The sequence below is a fragment of the Leptosomus discolor genome, unplaced genomic scaffold (assembly GCF_034619465.1).
Source record: "Leptosomus discolor isolate bLepDis1 unplaced genomic scaffold, bLepDis1.hap2 HAP2_SCAFFOLD_63, whole genome shotgun sequence".
In the NCBI taxonomy this organism is placed as follows: Eukaryota; Metazoa; Chordata; class Aves; order Leptosomiformes; family Leptosomidae; genus Leptosomus; species Leptosomus discolor.
In genome coordinates this window covers 454077-469872 of record NW_028237738.1, presented here as the reverse complement: position 1 = coordinate 469872, position 15796 = coordinate 454077, and the positions used below count along the sequence as shown (strand labels likewise).

General features: G+C 45.9%; 1 protein-coding gene across 1 annotated transcript in view; it reads right to left on the bottom strand.

Moving 5' to 3' along the window:
• Positions 1–15796, bottom strand: part of LOC147413153 (M-phase inducer phosphatase 2-like) — a 91466-nt gene that overhangs the window by 74949 nt on the left and 721 nt on the right. The window lies entirely within an intron of this gene.

Genomic DNA, 15796 nt, shown 5'->3' with positions numbered 1-15796 from the left:
TGTCTCGGAGCCGCGCGTGCCTCCCGCCCGCCGCCCCGCGAGCGCGTTCATCGCCGCAGCGGGGACCGAAGGCGGAAGCAACCGGCGGGACGCTCGCAGCCCCGGGACCGTTGTCCCGCAGGCGCCGGCACGGCGGGAGACGCGGCCCGGACGCGCCCGCTCTCCCCCGGGCAGCGGAGGGGCCGCCCCGGCCCCGCCCCCCGACCCCCCCCGCCCCGGGCCGCCCTCCCCGCGCCGCGCCGGCGCCTGCGCTCTTGCGCCGCTCGCACTTGCGGTGAGAGCCCGGGGGAAGAGGCGCTGCCGGGGCCGCCTCGCCGTCCGGCGGCGGGGCCGGCGCTGCGGCTGCCGCGACACCAGCCCCGGCCCGGGCCGAGGGAGCTGCAGCCCCGCGGCCGGGAGGCCTCTCCCGGCGGGAGCGCCGCTGCCGGGCCCCGGAGGGGAGCGAGGTAACGCGGCGTCCGCCCGCGGGGCCTCCGGTCCCGCTCTCTGCGTCCCTGCCGCCGGGCCCGCTCCCCTTCCCTGGCCGCCCCGTGCCTTCGGAGAGCCGCCTGCCGGGGACGGCCGCGGCGGGGTGGAGGTGAGAGGGTTTCATCTCGGCGCTGCCGGGGGGGAGGGAGGGAGGGAGGGAGGGAGGGAAGGAGGGAGGGAAGTGCTTGACGTCCCTTGCCGTAACTGCAGACCGTGGGGGCTGGGAGCTGAACTGGGAAGCCGCAGCTTTCGGGACTTGTCACCTTGGCCGTGACGCCGTACTCGAGGTCACCTCGCCGGGAAGCGAGGGAGGGCAGAGCTGAATCGTTGGACTCGGAGATGCGGTTGTGTTTAACTGGAGCAAAATGACAATCAATGCCCCTGGTTGTGCTTTCTTACAGCACACAGTGGGTTTTCCTTAGGAGAACCCTCGCTGTTGAAAGCTGTGGGAACGGAGCCGATAGTTTTGAATTCAGGTGGCCTCTTAAGTGGCAAATAAGTATGTTCCATGGGAAGATAATGTTCTAGCTTTTGGCTTTGTAGGTGAGGTAAAAATTTCAGCTGTTGAGCTGCAGCAGGCACAGTTCTCTGTAGCTTCAGTAATGCCAATGTCAGTAACCCTTGCTGCTTGTCGGTGTGGGTTTTGAGGGGAGATGGTATTTTACTTGGTATGAAGGACTCGACACTGTTTTACTGTCTGCAGTCACAATTTGAGGCTCTGTTGACCATTTGCAGTGTGTTCAGAAGCGTTCTTAGCCTCACCTTCCTTCAGAGAAGTCCTCTCTGATGTCTCTGGTGTACCTACTGTTCTATGGTTTCCCAAACCTCAACCCAAATCAAAAGGCAGTACCTAGGAATCGTTCCCTTTTGGGTGGAGTTTCTAAACAGTTTTGTGTAGGTGCCTCCAGCAAAGAAGATAAAAATAGCCATTTCAGTTTCTAGGTGCTTTGCCTGAAGTTTCTGCAAAGCTTTAAGCTCGCTCACATCAATCAGTGAGGCTTTAGAATTATCTCTTGTTTTATTTTGTTTTGTGGTTTTGTTTGGATTTTTTTAAACACAACTTTTCCTGTGTCCCTTGAAACAACTCTCCTGGTAGAGGTGGAGGGAGAAGGACTGGGAAGAGTCATGGCTCAGGGGTGACGTAGCCAGGCACGCTGCTGGATGCAAACTCTAACGGACTGGGGCCCGTGGACTGCAGTTAGACAGCCCAAACTGCTACAGCCCCCAAAGGTGTTCCTGGTGCTTCTGAGTGTGGCTGTGCTCGAGGCAGGAGTGTTCGGCCTTCCTGTGAACCGCCAGTTGAGCCCTGTGTTTGAGGGTGCTGTAACACTGGGTAGTATGATGACTTGGGGAACTTTTCCGCCCAGTTAGAATCTCACAACTTTGCAAAGGCAGTAACTTTTGTAATTACGTCTTTTTTTACGAGGTGCTTGGTGGACGAGGAGAAGCTGAGCCTGGAAAGCTGTGGCTGAGCAACCCCGAGGTGATACTTACGGACTGGTCCCACGTGTGGGATTGGAGAGACAGGAGCAGGTCAGTTAACAAACACCTCCATCTCGGGGGGACATGAAACGAGCTTTTTTGGCAATGAAGGTGGAGGGAAATGGCTAGCTTCATCTAACTAGAGACAGGCTGATTCAAAGTGTGAAAGTCTCCTCGAAAACGAAGAACCTTGGAGTAGTGGAGAACTTGCTGTGCTTCAGAAGGTTTGGTTAAAATTTAGGCACTCAAGAACAAGAACCTCTAAATACCTGTAGCCTGTGCACGTAAATACAATGTAGGCAGAGAAGTTTCTTGGAAAAGCTTTAGACCTCTACCGTGCTTTACCAGTTCAGCAGTGTCAGCAACTGGAGATTTTAAAAGCTCTGATTCTCAGATCAGAGTTCACGGTACAGGTTTCTAGGTGTGCACTGTGTGTTTTATTCTGGCAGAACAACAGGCCTGTATGCTGTGACCCCTGGGGTACCTTGTGGGTGTAGCTATCAGTACACCTTCAAGGTGAAGAGTGTGTGTATGTCCAGAGAACCCAGTTATTTCCAGGCCCACCCAGTTTCCTGGAGGATGGTGAGGACTGTGCAAGGACTGAGCTGTGAACGGAAGGAGTTTGCCATCAGCTGAAGTAAAGGTCTGTGGGGTTGTTTTGTGATTAGGAAAGATAATTGGCTGCTGGTCTTCCAGTTCCTCGAGCCCCTTGCTTCTGTCAGGAAAAAGGGCAGCTCTCTGGTACAAGACCAGTTGTGCTGGTGGGTTGCTGGGGAGGTGTTCAAACCAGGGCTCGCTTGCCAAGGGCAACGTCAGGTGGTGAAGAGGGAGACCCCCGGGTCCGAGTTGCCGGGGCCAGGAGCAGCAGTCGGTCTCTGCCCAGACTTCTGGAATGCCGTGGGGACAGGTTTGCTCGTGCCAGGCTGGGGTCTGTTAGATACAGCCTACGCTCAGCCACGGGGAGTGGAATTTCGGGGTGGGATTACTGTGCAGCACAGGGGGGCACAAATTCCTGTATTTTCATCTCCCCCTTTAGCGTAAGACTTAAGTTTTTATACGGTGCTGACTCAGCAGCCTATTTCAGCAGCTTAGAATTAGGAAAGGTTGTTTCAGAATTAAAGCCACTGAATTTTGTGCTGCTAGTCAGAAGCTGGAGATGCGAAGTAATTCGAATTCAGATGTTTCATGTGGCTGTAAATGATTCCTGGGTTGTCACCTGGGGGGTCAGTCTGTGGGCGCGGGGGTGAAGGCGGCACAGCAGGAGGTGTGTTCCTGCGGGGCGGGTGGCGAAGGGGTGAGCGTGCGAGGGGAGACCTCTGGGCGTAGTCACAAGGGAGACTTGTGCAGGACTTGCAAAGTGGGGGGTTTATGGTGGTCCTACGCTAGCGTGGTACAAACTGCCTACAACGGCGGGCACTGGTGCTGCGCTGCAGAAGGGAACGTCCTAACCCCTGGCCCGTGTTGCCCCCGAGACTTCCTCATGTCACATCCCACTTCTTCGTTGCCCCTTCTCCATGGGCTCAGGGTTACAGTCTTCCCGTGTCTCAAGTGTGTTTCTGACCGTCAGAACAAATTTCTAACGGGTTTAATATTTAGGAAAATGAATGTAATACTTATTGTAGTTTACTCATGCATTAATTACCGAGTTGGAAAAAAAGCTGTGTTCTTTGAGATGTGAGCCGTGTTCAGCGTCCTTGTTGTGATCCATTTTATACTCACATTGTGTAATGCTGACCTTGGGGATGAAGGTATTTCTGCGTGTTTTATTGACTTACATCTTGAAAGTGAAGCGTTGATATGTACGTTAGATGTTAGTTAAGACAAAAACATAATAAAAAAGCACAGTAATGGTATCTTTCCTCTCACCCAGTTATTATGGTAGAGCAGGTCTTTTTCTTGGGATTTTTGTTGGTGGTGGGTTGGTTTTTTTTTTGTATTTAGAATGGTCTGTCTGTTCCTGTTTAGACACAGAGGCATGTGAGATGTTAAAGCTGTTGTGACCTGATGCATCTACAGCTCCAAATTAAGTGGATGAGTGGGTTAATTGATACAATATTGAAACAGAGCAACCTATTTTATTGTAGTTCTGATTTTGCATACATATGAGATATGATGTAATAATATTTATGCAATGCATGAGTAACGATTCATTATTAAAAACTGTAGAGCCTGAGGTTGTCTGGCAGTTTCTTACATTGAGGTAAAATAAAGCTGGTTTTATAAATACTTGGTATCAACTATTTTGACTTTTAGGCTGTTTGAATTAGCTTTGTAATACTGAGGCTTAATCATCTTTACTGTTAGGTGTAAACAGCAGCAGGAAAACCAACCCAGTTCTGCTGCGAGTATTATCTGTTCCTCTGTTTCCTACCACAGAAGTGGGTTTTTTACCCTCAGATTAATGTTCAGGTTGGAAGGGACCTCTAGAGATCATTTAGTTAGTCCAAGCGCCCTGCTCCCATCAGGGTCACCTAGACCAGCTCCAGGGATGGAAACGCCACAACCTGTCTGTGTAAGTTCCAGTGTTTGACCACCCTCACAGAAAAACAAAACAAACAGCAAGGGAGGGGGGGGAAACCATGAAAGAAAGAAACCAAACCCACCCCAAACTTCCTTTTTAAGTTTCTTGTGTTTCCAGTTGTGCCTGTTGCCTCTTGTCCGTTCACTGGGCACCACTTGGGTGAGTCAGACCCACTCTTTTTTACTGCTTCCCATCAGGTTTTTATACGCATCAATAAGATTCTTTCCCGCCACCCCCAGTCCTTCTTGAGGCTACAAAATCCTGGCTCACACAGCCTTCTCTTGTATGCCCGATGCTCCAAGCCCTTCATCGGGCTCCAGTATGTCCGTGTTTGCCTTGTACTGGGGAGCCTAGACCTGGGCCCAGCACTCCAGATGTGTCTCACCAGTGCTGAGCAGAGGGAAGGGTCACGTCCCCCGACCTGCTGGTGCTCTTCCTAATGCAGCCCGGGACACTGTTGGCCGCCTTTGTGGCCGAGGCGCGTTGCTGGCTGCTTCACCCAGGACCCCGGGTCCTGTTCTGCAGAGCTGCTTTCCAGACAGTCTGCCTCCAGCCCGCAGTGAGGGACGGAGTTATTCCTCCCCGCGTGAGGACTTTGCATTTCCCCTTGTAGGGCTTCAGGAGATTCCTCTCTGCCCGTTTCTCCGGCCTGCCGAGGTCCTGCTGAATGTCAGCACAACCCTCTGGTGTGTAAGGCACTCCTCCAAATGTTATCATCTGCAGACCTGCTGAGGGTACACCTGTTCGCTGTCCAGGCCGTTAATGAAGGTGTTCAGCAATATTGGCCTCAGTGTTGACCTCTGGAGCACCACTAGTGACTGGCCTCTGTGTTGCATTACCACAAGGCTGCTTCTCCTCGCTTCAGTTTCATTTCTCTCTCCGCTGCATAACAGCCAAATCTGGTTTAGAGCTCTCCAGGGTGTGTTTTGTTGTTACCTCTTCCTTTTTTTAACATGCCGTCCTCTGGGGTGAACGTGTACGTGATGCATTTCATTTCTGATTACAGCAAGGCTTGTTTTGTAGCTTTTAGAAAACTTTTATGTAGATATCTTGGGTATGGTATGACTAAAGTAATAGTGACAAATCCTGAGTCTGTATTTTCTGATTTTTGATGGTATGTATTACCTGAACAGAAAACACAGGAATGATCTAAAATAACTGAATAGAAGTCGTCATTTGACTAAGAAGGTGTTCTGTACCAGAAATACAGTTTTAAATTGTCCCATGTTTTCTTTACTTCAGAAGAGTGGCATATGTTGTGCATAAAGTAATTTAACTTGCCATGGTAATTCAGGTCATTCTTTATTATGTTCTTTTTTAATGGATGGTTCTTAAGGAATTTGTGCATTCACATGTATGTTTGTGAACCTGCAATGCCCATGCAGAGATGGATTTAGTACCTTTACAGTCTAGATTTCTGGTTTGAGTCTGGTGCTTGAAACATCTCCAAAACCCACCAACAAAACCACCCACCATAGGATAGGTGGGAAGAACAGACTAAAGCTCTGCTAAGCATTTAGAGGTTGTGCCAGCATGTCAGGTTTTGGTGAGCTTGTGTTCTTATGCCAGCAGTTGGAAACCTAATCAAGGAAATAAATAGTCGTTTTTAACCACGGCTATATTAAAGATGAAAGACTTAAGAACAGAAACCAGTTGTTTTAGACAGTGTAATGGTGGATAGTCCTCACTCCAAAAGAATTCTGTTCTCTATAAAAGGAGGAGTTAAAAGGTGTAGGAAGAGTGATATATTACGAAAACAGATGGCATGGCAATATTGTTAGTCGTCATTTTGAAGTGGGGTTTTGTAGGAGGGATTGCCCGAGTGGACAAACAGGAGGAGGGGAGGATGTGTTGAAAGGAAGGCTGGGAGCGGAAAGGGAGATGCAGAGCATGTGAGGTGAGGTGGGGGGGAGGGTGGGGGTGGCTGGAGGAAGAGAGTGCTGAGAGCCAGGGCTGCAGAAAATGCTGACGTGGGAGTTGCAACAACAGGGACCAGTGATCCAAGGTGCTCCCTTTTGGTTTCGCTTGCTTTGGTTCACGGGGCTGACTCATCCCCTGGAATTTCTTATCTCCAGACTTGTGGAAGTAGATGAAGTGTTAGGTGAGGTTGATTGCTCTGTGCAGTGGGAGAGAAGGAGAACAAAGTCCCCCTGGCTGAGAAGTGTCCAAGAGGTGTTGAACATAGTGGAGAACTACAGTGTTCTCGTGAGCACTGTGCAGTTTGTGAGCACGTTTTGTGTTGCCTGCTTTCGTGAAAATTTTAGGTGGTTATATTTAGGTTAAGGGATGTGAAAATGTAAATAAAATGAATTCCAAATATCTAGTGTTCATCTTGCCCGTGTATCAGCAGAAATAAACTAAAACCAGCCAGACTTCAAGCCTGACTGCAGGGTGATGCGTGCACAAGAAAATACTTTTGCTGGCGGAGAAAGCTTGGTGGAGCTGCCTAATCTAGGTGCCTATGTGACAGACTTAAAAAACAGAACAAAACACAAACACAGTGAGAAACAGGTCACTTCTTCAACTGATCATCTCTTCTTTAGGCTCAGGAGGCTTTCTGTAGCCTGTTTGTTTGTCATGTTCTTCAGTTGCTTCCATAAATACCTTACTTGTTTTGTGGGAGCTTGAGTTGTTGAAAGAAAACCTTAGCAACATCTGATTCTTTCCAAGATAGTCTTTGGCTTTTTCAGAATGTCATTCTCTTGTGGAAACCACTAGCAATGCGATATTTTAATTTTATTAATAATCTGGTTTCTGTCAATAGTCATCTGTCTCTTAGTAAACCATTTAATTTCCCTGGATGTTTGAATTCTGTAGTTTCTAAAGGTTGAGCGGTTCCATTTTTTTACTTGTAGTACCCTCATGACCAGGGACTCGGTATTTTGATAGCAGAACATTGACGGCGAGAGGCCGAAGCTTATACATTTGACAATAAAGTTGTGGAGATAAAATGGTGATGGAAAAGTAACAGTAGATCAGAGTGGCGTTGGCCAAAGACCCTTTAGTAAGAAGTTGGTTTAGGAGAAACCTTGGCGACTAAGATTGCAGCGTAATGCTTTTATTTATCTGAAGATAGATAATTTGGTGTAGAAGGGTCAGGAGAAGCACAAGTAATGCTTAAAACTGAGTAGTACAAAACTTTGGCCGTTTTTACAGCTGCTTTGCAGCAGCCATCAGTTGAAACTGGAAGCTTGGTCATGCAGTTGAATCTGCACCTGCCTCGAAGGTGGATGGCTGAGTTTTCAAATCCAGTAGCTTGCATTATTTTTCTTTTATGTTTCGTTAATAATCCTAGATGTTTCGTGGTGTGCAATAGTGAACAGGAGTTTCCTAGTGCGAGGGTTTGATGCAGCAGCCGTCACACGGCGTAAATGTTGCTTTCTGAAGCCGTCTGATTTCATTGGGCTTGTTTGGACAAAGGCACGGTGTGGCTATTTGTGAGTGCCTTTAGACTAGAAAGTCACTTAGAATTGTGGGGCAGGGAGAAGCAGAGGGGAAAGCCTGATGCAATTTATTTGCTGAGCTGAGGAGGGCTGGGGGGTGTTTTGGTTCGTGTTTTTTCTTCTGGAGGTCGACTCAGTCTGTTGTCCTCAAATGACTGAGTTCTTTGTTAGCACTAATGGAGGTTTGAGCTGTTCTGGAGCTGAAAGTAGTTTACTGTTTCAGAGTATTTTGTGAGCTGCCTGTGGATGCTGCGATGAGTAACTAAAGAAGGGCAGGGGATTTTCTACCAGTTGTGTGTCCTGAAATGCTGCACACACTGAAGCTCTGCAGAGGAATTCTGCTGTTTCAGCTCCTCAAACCAGGGTACTGCTAGCACTAGAGGTAGTGTATTCATGTGAGGATTATGTTCTGGAGTTGTCTGTGTTAACAGAGACCTTGATCCCTGGCTATTGACCAGTAGCAGCCACAATAACAGGATGAATGTGTCAAAAATGTCACCTTTAAATATTTTTGTTAGCTTGCCGTTGTTGTAGGAAATCATGTATTAGATCTATCTTTTTGTTTTAAGACAGTTTCTTAATAGTTGAGACATGATTAAAATTTCAAGGGGCAATCCTTCCGTTGGGTGCAAGGAAGTTTGTCAGGAGATGATCTGCCTGGTGTGGCTCCATAACATCGAGAACGTGGTTTTTCAAAAGTATAGAATGATCACAATTCCTATAAAATCAGTGTATGTCTGGCTGCCTCCAGGAGTTCCACCCTTAATCCTTTTTTCCTAGAAATACGCTACAAATGTTTTTAGTTAGAAACAATAATTGGAGCCCTGCATTTTTCTAATGCATAATTGTCAAGGAGAGTTACTTATTTGTAGGAGAGAAGCAGTAGAACCCACGGTCTCATTTGTGAGTCGTGTATGGGCTTAAGTTTTTAGTTCTTCAGGATGGTAACTTTGAAGTGATTGCTGTTGTTCATGCAGTCATAACTTCAGGGTTTTGTCTCCCCCACAACTCCCCAGTTCATGTCCTGAACAGAGTTTTGTACCTCAAGACCTGAAAACCTCCTAATAGCAAGAGTAATCAAAAGGCTTGCCGTGTCAAACCACTGCCCTTTTAAGCAATATCTCTGTTGTTGGGTGCTTTTACTGGAGTTATTTGAAATTGGATTAAACTCTCGCCAGAGGATGATTCCTTCACGTTGGCCTTTCCAGACTGTGTTCAGATTGAAAGCTGAGAATTGTGTGCAGAACCTTTGCAAAGGCTCTTGATTTTTTTCTTGCTTTTAATTCTACTCCTGCAAAGAAATTGTTTTCAGTGTTTATCGCACATACAGACTGCCTGACTGCATTTGTGTCTGAGTGCCACGTATGCAGTTAGCAAATGATTTTAAAAAATTTAAAATATTTGAGCAATTCTTAATTTGGTATTTTAGATGTGGAATATAGAGCGAGGGATTGGATGACCTGTACAGGGTCGCGAGGGATTTGAAGGGGGGTTCGTCCTCCTTTTCTTGCCTTTAGGTGCCTTAATCACAAGACCATCATTTAAGATAACAGTGTGCAGCAGTGCTTCTAAGAAACCCTCACCAGATCTGTGCCTTTGTGCTGTAACGCTGTGTGCAGATTTGTACAGCTAAACTGATGGGCAATAGACTGGAAACAGGCGCTGTAGAATTGCATTGAAAAGTCATCAAACCAAAGGTGTTATTAAAAGGTTGTATTTTGAGGGGAGCCAAAGATGTCTGTGTTCATCAATTTCAGCTTGATTTCATTAAAGTTTATGCTTTTTTCATCATGTGTTAAGAACAACTTTGAGTATTCTGTACTGGTAAATGATTTCCAAGACTCACAGCATAGCATTTTGGTTTTTGAAGACTAAAGTTTTGACTGTGCTGTGTCTTGTAATGGTTTTGAACCGTATTCAGATACAAGTCTGCATACGTGCTGGTGCACTTCCACTTTCTGCAAGAACTGTTGGAAGGAGAGTCCCTGACACAGCTTAGCTCACACAGTTCCTTTCTTTTTTTTTTTTTTAAAAAAAAAAGCCAAACAAAGCCAAGCCAAACCCTGGACAGGGAAACTTGGCAGACAGTCATACTGGAAAATAATAAACAGGCCTCTGCCAGGAGTGTTTGAATTTGTTACGTTTGTCTGGTCGGGACTCGTAGCTGCTTAGAAGTCTCTGAATAGCAACAGAGGAGGCAGAGGAGCAATTTTTCTACAGGCACAGGGTTGAAATGATTCTTATTTGGAAGTCTGCCTTTGTCATCAAAGAGCTAGAAATATAGTGGGTTTTTCTCTTAAAGGTGGTTTTTGTTTTGTTTTGTTTTCTGAAGAAATGAATATGAAGTTTGCTGGAGCATTCATTTTAGAAGAGGACAGTGCAGAAACACCCCGGTGACACTGCTGAATGAGTTTCTGACCAAAGCCACGACAAAATAAATAGCCTGACCTGTGGTTTTAGATCTCAAGGTCTTCTGGTGGTTTCGATGGCAATTCTTTTCTGCTTTTCCTAGAAATAAAGGAATTCTTTGTCTCTTAAAGGGCTAGAGCCCCAGGGATTTGAATGGCCAGCTTCTCTGTAGAGTTGCACAAGCCTTAGTCTTACTTTCTGTCAGTAGGAGGTTTTCAGGTGGTTGTCCCAGCCACAGCCATTACTATTAATACTATGCTGTGGCGGTCACCTGTGTGAGAAGTTCCTGTTGGTTTGTGCTTTGCTTTCAATGCACTTTGTGTTTATTTTACTTTTGATATACTCAAGTTAATTGGCCAGGACTTGCAATAATCAGTCAAGTGTTGGCCTTAACTATGCAAAATACTTTTAAAGCACAGATTTTTATTCCTGGTTACAGTCTGTTTATTTCAGTTGTCCCAAGTGTTGGAATGACCACTGGAAGAGTAAGTGTTGACTGAAGAGCAGTCTGATGGTTAGGGTGTGAGAGTTCAGAGTTTGGTTTTTCCATCAATTTCTACTGAGGCTTTGGAAAATGCTTCTAATATCGATAAAAATGTCAAATGAAGTAAAGTCCTAATTTATAATTTGGCACAGTGCTGCACTGGTAATCTGATCTGAATGATTTGAATCTACTTTATAGCATTTTCCCTTCTTGGTCTAATTACAAATGAAAAATAGATCCTTTTCTTCATTGTCCTGAACTTTGCTCTCAACACTTCCAGGTTCTTTTGTTCTGCATGCCTGAACAAGTTTGTGTGTGTCAGTTCTTTCTTAAACTCATTGTTAGTAACCTCATCGTTATTGTTCAAAGGACTGAATGAAACCTTTCTCTCAAAAGGACCGGGAGCCAGGACAGCAAAGTAATAAAATTGGCTAGAACAAAAGTGATGCCATTAGTACTGGAAATAAAATGCAAATACTTCCAAATCTGAAACACGAGAACGGGAATAGTTGTGTTCTGTGATACTGGTGTTCACAGAGAGTTTTCCAGTCTCAAACTAGAGCCTCTAGTTAAGTAGTACTCTGACTGCTTTACAAAACTGAGTGCGTCCTGACAACCTTTTTATTTTGAGTGAGAGACAGTTGCAACTTTATAGTTCAACAGCCCCAAAACATTTTACTAGTTAGTGATCTTTGTGGACTGTGAGTTCACTGCAGCGATAACTCTCCAACCAACCTCGGGGACAAAAAACTTGGAGGTATGATTTGTCATTGTACTTCTGAACTTGTACAACTTCTTGATCTGTCTCCTGACACTGGATGATTAGCATGAAGTTGTTGCACGGCTTCAGAAAGACAGCCTGTCTTTTCAGTTCTTGGAAATGTCAGTGATAGTTTCTGAGGAAGACTTAAGTGCTCTTTTGAGGTGTGTCTTCACTAAGCAATGAGCAGTAGGGCTGTTGCAAAGTGTATCACACCATTGACGTTAACACCCTGCATGCTTTCGGATCTGGTCACGTCCAGTGACTTTAGGAAAAGTCATAGCTTGGCGTTCAAGTGCATTCCTTACTCAAGCTTGTCATGACGGGGCACGTAAGCTGACATAATGTGCCGGTAAAAGCTCTTAGAGCATCTCACTACAAAAGTAGAATATACCACTAGAGGCACATGGCTGAACAAAACCAGTATGGAAGGTGCAGAATCACTGAATGGTGTTTTACAAGGTTCACCTGGGTCTTCAGATTTGGTTGTTAATCTTTGGAGTTCTCCATAGGGTAACCAGCTGCAAGGGTATCTAAACACACGGGTATAAAGCAAAGTCTGTTTTGAAAGAGATCGAGACAATCACTTCTCTGACAATGAACAGGAAAATATATTCAGTAGCTTCTAGTCCTCTCTTTTTTTCTTTTAGGGCTAGCTTCTACTATGCCAGTAGCTGTAGCATGGGAAAACAATGGTTTGGGCAGATTACCATGTGTGTATTCTGCCATCAGCGGAAAAAAAAAAGACCTAATTAATGCTTATTTCTGTAAGCCCTTGGGTAAAAAGCAATAAAACCACTACAGAAAACAAACTAGTAGGGAATAAACTGGCTTCAAATGTTTACTTTGTAATAGCTTCATCAAAAGTTATATTCATATGCATAAAATGCATAAAACTACCTCTCATGGCTAATCTATAGTGTTATCCCCAAGTTTTACCTGTTACTGTGATAAGGAGACTTTGTCCTGTTCACTTACAAAGTGTAGAGTGTCCTGGGAGTTAAACGGATTGTATTTTGTTTAGTTTTATCCCCTCTCCATTGCACCTTCCTTTGGCAACTATTTAGTCCAAAAAGTCTCCAGTGTGCTTTATGGTTTTTGTTTTTTTCCAGATTTGTACTACCCCGGCTTTTGTACAGAAACCCTTAGTCCCCATGGACCTTTGAGTAACGCAGTGAGACGTCTGTGTTTTGTTTGGATGTTGTTATTTCAGGTGTCAGGTTGTACTGAGGAGCTTAATGAAGTCCTCTGGGTATCTTAAATGTGGGAAGTCCTCTGTTCTTTATTAAAGCTCTGTTATTAAATATGGAGCCTTTAAACAGATAACAGATAAAAAGCGAGGACTTACTTTGATCCAACTAAATGATGATGATGGTGGCTATTATTTTTTTTCTCAGTGCATTGGAAATGCAAGTTCTCTTCCATTCTTTAAGCAGTCCTGTTGCTTTTGATGATCTATTCCACTCAAAGGCTTAATACAGTAAGATTTGAAATATTTGTAGTGAACTTGTGTAGCTATTTGATTCCTTTTTCTGAACATGGTGATCAGTAGCCATAAATTTTCACAACCTGAATCAATGAAGTTCTGTTGGTGGAACTTTGTGTGCAGATTTGTGTAATACATGCTGTTCCTTGCCATCTTCAATTTAAGCAGGATTTTGTGTAAAGCCAAACTTCTTAGAATAATAGCAGCAATCCCAGGGGACATAAAAGAAAGTATCTTGGGAACAGAGGTAGACCTGTGTTTTTGATTTTGCTTTCAAATGAGAACCAGTTCTGTAGTTGTAGTTGCCAGGAAACATTCAACACCAAAACCAAGTCAATCCAGTAACACACTGTCTGCTTGAGCTGTCAGAGAGCTTAAAACAATAGCTCTGAGGTATGAACTGACCCATTCTTAAAACTGTGCCAGTAGTGATCATAGAATCATGGAATCATTAGGCTGGAGTAGACCTCTAAGATCATCAAGTCCAACCGTTGACCTAACACCACCATGCGCACTAAACCATGTCTAGAAGCACTACATCAACACGATTTTGAACACCTCCAAGGCTGGTGACTCCACCACTTCCCTCGGCAGCCTGTCCCAATGCTGGATAACCCTTTCGGTAAAGAAATTTATCCTGATGTCCAATCTAAACCTCCCTGGCGCAACATAGAAGAATCATTTTGGTTGGAAAAGACCTTTAAGATCATCAGGTCCAACCGTTATCCTAACACTACCAAGCCCGCCACTAAACCAGGACCCTGAGCACCACATGGGTGCGTCTTTGAACACCTCCAGGGATGGTGACTCCACCACCTCCCTGGGCAGCCTGTTCCAATGTCTGACCACTCTTTCAGTAAAGAAAATTTTCCTCATGTCCAACCTAAACCTCCCCTGGCACAACTTGAGGACATTTCCTCTTGTCCTATGGCTTGTCACTTGGGACAAGAGACCGACCCCACCTCACTCCACCCTCCTTTCAGGCAGTTGCAGAGAGCAGTAAGGTCTCCCCTCAGCCTCCTCTTCTCCAGACTAAACCACCCCAGCTCCCTCAGCTGCTCCCCATCAGACCTGCTCTCCAGACCCCTCACCAGCTTCGCTGCCCTTCTCTGGACACGCTCCAGCACCTCCATGTCTGTCTTGTCCTGAGGGGCCCAAAACCGCACGCAGCATTCGAGGGGCGGCCTCACCAGTGCCCAGTACAGGGGCACGATCACCTCCCTGCTCCTGCTGGCCACCCCATGGCTGACACAGGCCAGGATGCTGTTGGCCGCCTTGCCCACCTGGGCACACTGCCGGCTCATGTTCAGCCGCCTGTCGACCAGCACCCCCAGGTCCCTCTCTGCCGGGCAGCTTCCCAGCCACTCCTCCCCAGCCTGTAGCGCTGCTGGGGGTTGTTGTGGCCGAAGTGCAGGACCCAGCACTTGACCTTGTTGCAACTCGTGGAACTGGCCTTGGCCCAGCGATCCAGCCTGTCCAGATCCCTCTGTAGAGCTTCCCTGCCCTCCAGCAGATCGACACTCCCACCCAACGTGGTGTCATCTGCAAGCTCCCTGCGGGAGCACTCGATCCCCTCATCCAGCTCATCCATCAAGATGTGACACCAGAGCGGTCCCAATGCTGAGCCCTGGGGGACACCCCTTGTGACCGGCCGCCAGCTGGATTGAACTCCCTTCACCACCATTCTCTGTGCTTGGCCATCCAGCCAGTTTTTAGCCCAGCTTGGAGTGATGATCGGAAATGTCCGAGTACTTTACTGTGTCACTGTTCATTGAGATAGAAAGTAGGACCATATCTATATACATCTTGCATTCTGAAAAATGTAGAGCCCAGACAGGCTGATAGAGTCAATAAAATGAGTAAAAGAACAGGTGTAGGTGGATATTAAACTAAACAGCTGCAAAGTCTTAGATTTGGAATTGTTTTTTCTGAAGTAAGTATTCTAAAACTTTAGACTCACTGCTATAATTATTGTCAATTCAGGATGCTTCAGTTGCAGGGCGTACACATGTTAATTGGTGATGTTTAATAATATTTATTGCCTTGAAGGAAAACTACCTTCACTTACCTTTTCTTTTGCTTCTTTGTTGTTGGGCTTAAGGTTAACTGTGATTGGATGGCTTGAACACTTGTCAGAATACCTTTGTGTAGAAACTGAAGTCAAATAAAAAAATCCAAAGCCAACTGAAAGACTAGACGAGATCATAGGCTTTGAGCAGGGAGGTTGGACTAGATGGTCTGCAGAAGTTCCTTCCAACCTCGACTGTTCTGTCAATCTGTTCTGTGACAGAATAACTGCATTTAATAAACCTGCCTTAACATAGGTTTATCCCAGTAATTTGTATTTCAGACTTTGTTCCTTGTTTTGTTGAAATTTTTTAACTCATTCTGTTTGTGATAAGTAGAGACACGGACAATTTAAAGTGTCAAAATCCAATGCGAATTTTATTATATTAGCAAGCGAACAAGAGCAAAGGCAGCGCTGGGCGGCCGGGGAGTCTGCGCTCCGCCAACGGCTCGCAACTTCCCGCCTCGTGTAAGCACATTATATACAGTCTCATTTTCTGTATTCGCGACGTCACAATCAGGGTGATGTCGCAATCAGGTCGATACTCTGCGCATACTCCTTCTGTTGCTAGGGGGTCTTTTTCTACCTCCTGGTGGTCGTAAGGATGAAGGCTGAGGGTCTTCCTCGTTGCCCTGTGGGTGAACTTATGCAAGAATGTGATTACTCAACCCCCTC